The sequence below is a fragment of the Salvelinus sp. IW2-2015 genome, unplaced genomic scaffold (genome assembly GCF_002910315.2).
Source record: "Salvelinus sp. IW2-2015 unplaced genomic scaffold, ASM291031v2 Un_scaffold910, whole genome shotgun sequence".
Lineage (NCBI taxonomy): Eukaryota > Metazoa > Chordata > Actinopteri > Salmoniformes > Salmonidae > Salvelinus > Salvelinus sp. IW2-2015.
The window spans coordinates 192,222-196,903 of NW_019942643.1; the positions used below are offsets into that span (position 1 = coordinate 192,222).

Sequence of the window (4,682 nt, forward strand, 5' to 3'; positions counted from 1 at the left end):
CACACACACACACACAACACACACACACACACACAACACACACACACACACACACACACACACACACACACACACACACACACACACCACACACACACACACACACCACACACACAACACACACCCACACACACACACAAACCTCCCCCCACACACACCTACTTTGCCTCTTTCTATTTGTCCATCCACCTGATAGCGCTATATCTATCTGTTCTCAACTCTTCTCCCTTTATCCCACTCTCCTTACTCGTTATTTTTAGTACTACCACACTATCTACTGTACATGCTTGGTCCATTCACTCATTTTTGCTGTATAAAGCCTCAAAGGCAAGAACGAACAGCAGAGGGGAATATAGTGTAGCGTGCACTGTCGTCTACCCTTGTGCATTGCTTAGCAACAATTCTATACTGAATTGGTCTGATTCTGGAAGAGAAATTTGTGGTGATGTGTCTCCAACTTGCAATGATCGGAGGTGCATTGATTTGCATCGTGGGTATAAACCGCCTTCTATAATGGAGACAGATACATGACGCAAGGATGGTAGGTAGCTGTCACTGTGCTTCTATCCCTGTGCCATTTTAGCACCCACCCATTTTACTGTGGTTGCATATCCTGTATGGTGGTTTACCAGTTGAATCTCGTTTCTATTGTGGGGATCCCATGGTCTCGTATTCTCAGTGCGTCGTACAGGATCAGCTATGATATGGATATGGATGGACAACGCCCAGTGTGATATTGTTGTTGATCTCTGTAATGTTTCTCGCAATTTAATATCAACAAGCTTTCGTGGCATTATAAGTCCTATCTTATATTGCCACTGTAAAAACACCTGGACGACCAACACCACCGGCCGCTGACCGCAAGGCCACTACGGCGGGTGGTACGCACAACCCAACGCACCCCCGGGTGGTAGCTCACTGCCTTCCCTCCAGGCACACCCCTACACCACCAGGTGTTCTCAGGAAGGCAGATCATCAGGAACCTCAGCCAGCTGAGCCACGGCCTGTTCTCCTCGCTACCATCACTCAGAACGCGCACAGTACAGGAGCATCATGGCATCAACTCTGATGAAACGGGAAAATATGCATATTAATCCATAAATAACATTCTCTCTGTCTCTCTGTCTCTCACAGTGTTTGACTGGGTGAACTGCTCCAGTGTGCGATGGGCCACCCGTGTCCAGGACATCTTCACAGCCGCGCAAGCTGCTGGCCCTGGCTCTCATCATTAGCATCAGGTTATCGTGCAGATCTGCAAGGGTAGGACTAGGTTCCGTTGTGTGTGGTGTGTGTGTGAGTGTGATGTATGTGTGTGTGTGTGTGTGTGTGTGTGTGTGTTGTGTGTGTGTGTGTGGTGTGTGTGTGTGTGTGTGTGTGTGTGTGTGTGTGTGTGTGTGTTGGTGCGTGTGCGTGTGTGTGGAGAGTGTGGTGAGTGTGTTGTGTGTTGAAGTGTTGAGGTGTGTGAGTGTGTGAGTGGTGTGAGTGTGTGTGAGTGTGTGTGTGTGTGTGTGTGTGGGGTGTGTGCGTGTGTGTGCGTGTGTGCGCGTGGTGTGCGCGTTGTGTGCTTGCGTGCGTGCGCGTGCCAATACGTGTGTGTGTGTCCTACACCATCTGTGCCTCTGCATCTTTCTAATCTCTCTCTCGATCCAGAGACACAGAGACACAAAACCCCACTGACATCCCATCACTGGGTCACTGGGGACGCAAAGTCTGGGGCCCAAATGGCACCCTATTCCCTTATATAGTACACTACCTTTATTCAGAGCCAACGGACCCTGGTCAAAAGTAGTGCACTACATAGGAATAGGGGTGCCATTTTGAGACGATTGCCATAGCCTCCCTCTGGTAAAACTCACAGAGCTAATAGGGTTTTATGTAGTTTCCCTCCCAGCGTGTCTCTGTGGGTTAGTTATCATAACAGTCGTGAGGCTCAGTTATGAGAGAGACGGACAGAGACAACCGTAACAATAGGGCTGTGGACACAGAAGAGAGGAAGAGAGAGGAGAGGAGAGGAGAGGAGAGGGAGAGGAGAGGAGAGGAGAGGAGAGGAGAGGAGAGGAGAGGAGAGAGAGAGGAGGAGAGGAGAGGGAGAGGAGAGGAGGGAGAGGAGAGGGAGAGGAGAGAGAGATTCTGAGTATTCGTGTTAAACATATGTGGTGAGAGTATGGGAGAGTCACCCACCAGAGAGAGATGGTAAAAGCGGGAGGAGAGGGAGAGAGAGACAGAAGCAGAGGAAGAAGAGAAGAGAGAGAGAGAGAAGAGAGGAGAGAGAGAGAAGAGAGAGAGAGAAGAAGAGAAGAGAGAGAGAGAGAGCATGCGTGTTCATATTGGCATGCCAACGAAAAGGTGAGCCAGGGAAAGAAGACAGACAGATGGGTTGGGGCTACGAAGCAGACATGTTGTACAAACCAATAGTACATACTCTCTGTCTGTCTGTCTGTCTGTCTGCTGTCTGTCTGTCTGTCTGTCTGTCTGTTCTGTCTGTCTGTCTGTCTGTCTGTCTGTCTGTCTGTTCTGTCTGTCTGTCTGTCTGCTGCCTTGCCTGCCTGCCTGCCTGCCTGCCTGCCTGCCTGCCTGCCTGCCTGCCTGCTGCCTGCCACACACCCTCCTCATTGTTATGCCATGTGTGACCTGGCAGTGTGTTATTGACTGCGTTGCTGTAACAGCAGATTGACCAACTTCAAACAGATGATCATTTCCTCCAAACACTCGTAATTCTAAAGCGTCTGGTCCTCTCCTTCTCCTCCAGGGAGTACTATTGGCTGGAGCCAGCGAATGCCTTCGAGCCCTTCCAGGAGTACGATGTGGGTGATAGCCCTGGCCTTCCTACAAGGCTCCTTCGCCTACGGGGGATGGAACTTCCTCAACTACGTCACTGGAGAGCTGGTCGACCCTATGTGTAAGACACTACCATTTAGTGCCTCCCAAATGGGCACACTGTTCTCTTTGAGTGCACTACTTTGGACCAGGGCACATAGGGTCTGTCAAAAGTTGTGCACTAAATCAAATCAAATCGTATTTTGTCACTGCGCAAAATACAACTTACCGTGAAATACTTACTTATGAGCCCTTAACCAACAATGCAGTTCAATAAATAAAGTTAAGAAATATTTACTAAATAAACTAAGGTAAAAAAAATGTATAAAAGTAACACAATAAATGGCATAACAGTAATGAGGCTATATACAGGGTGTCCCGGTACGAGTCAGGTTAGTCGAGGTCATTGTACATGTAGGTAGTGGTAAAGATAATAGATATATGTTACCATGTAGGTAGTTGGTAAAGATAATAGATCATATGTTACCATGTAGGTAGTGGTAAAATAATAGATCATATGTTACCATGTAGGTAGTGGTAAAGATAATAGATCATATGTTACCATGTAGGTAGTGGTGAAGATAATAGCATATGTTACCATGTATAGGTAGTGGTAAAGATAATAATTTTCATATGTTACCATGTAGGTAGTGGTGAAGATAATAGATCATATGTTGCCATGTAGGTAGTGTAAAGATAATATTGTATCATACTAATTCACACACACACACACACACAAACCTCCCCCCACACACACCTACTTTGCCCTCTTTCTATTTGTCCATCCACCTGATAGCGCTATATCTATCTGTTTCTCAATCTCTTTCTCCCTTTATCCCACTCTCCTTACTTCGTTATTTATAGTACTACCACCACTATCTACTGTATGTGTCCAATGCTCTCACTGATTGCTGTTATAAAGCCTTCAAAGGCAAGAACAGAACAGAGCAGAGGGGGAATATAGTGTAGCTGTGCACTGTGCGTCTCCCTTTGTGCATTGTTAGCAACAATTCTATACTGAGTTGGTGAGAATTGTATGGTGAGAATTCCTCCAGTCTGCAGTGTTGTTTATTGTACTGGGAATCACCATTGTGTTCCTCTGTTATTCTCAGTAGTCTGATGTAGCAGAGAGCAGCGGAGGATATGAATGGATGGAACACAACGCCCAGTGTGAATTGTGTTGATCTCTGTAATGTTTCTCGCAATTTAATTCAACAAGCTTTCGTGGCATTATAAGTCCCTATCTTATATTGCCACTGTAAAAACACCTGGTACGACAACACCACCGCCGCTGACCGCAAGGCACTACGGCGGGTGGTACGCACAACCCAACGCACCCCCGGGTGCTCACTGCCTTCCCTCCAGGACACCTACAACACCAGGTGTCTCAGGAAGGCAGATCATCAGGGACCTCAGCCAGCTGAGCCACGGCCTGTTCTCCTCGCTACCATCACTCAGACGCGCYCAGTACAGGAGCATCATGGCWWKAACTTGWWACGGGAAATAATGCATATTTAATCCATAATAACATTSTCTCTGTCTRTCTGTCTCTCACAGTGTTGTTGACGTGGGTGAACTGCTCCAGTGTGCGATGGGCCACCCGTGTCCAGGACATCTTCACAGCCGGCAAGCTGCTGGCCCTGGCTCTCATCATTATCATGGGTATCGTGCAGATCTGCAAGGGTAGGACTAGGTTCCGTGTGTGTGTGTGTGTGTGGAGAGAGATTCTCTCCTTTACAACCAGGGTTTTATCTGCTGATCTCTCCTTTAACAACCAGGGTTTATCTGCTGATCTCCTTTAACAACCAGGGTTTATCTGCTGATCTCTCCTTTAACAACCAGGGTTTATCTGCTGATCTGGCCTT

The 4,682-nt window shown here is 47.5% G+C and overlaps 1 pseudogene; it reads left to right on the forward strand.

The window, feature by feature from the left end:
* The window catches only part of LOC112069109 (large neutral amino acids transporter small subunit 2-like), a 37,861-nt pseudogene that overhangs the window by 27,511 nt on the left and 5,668 nt on the right, over window positions 1-4,682 (forward strand).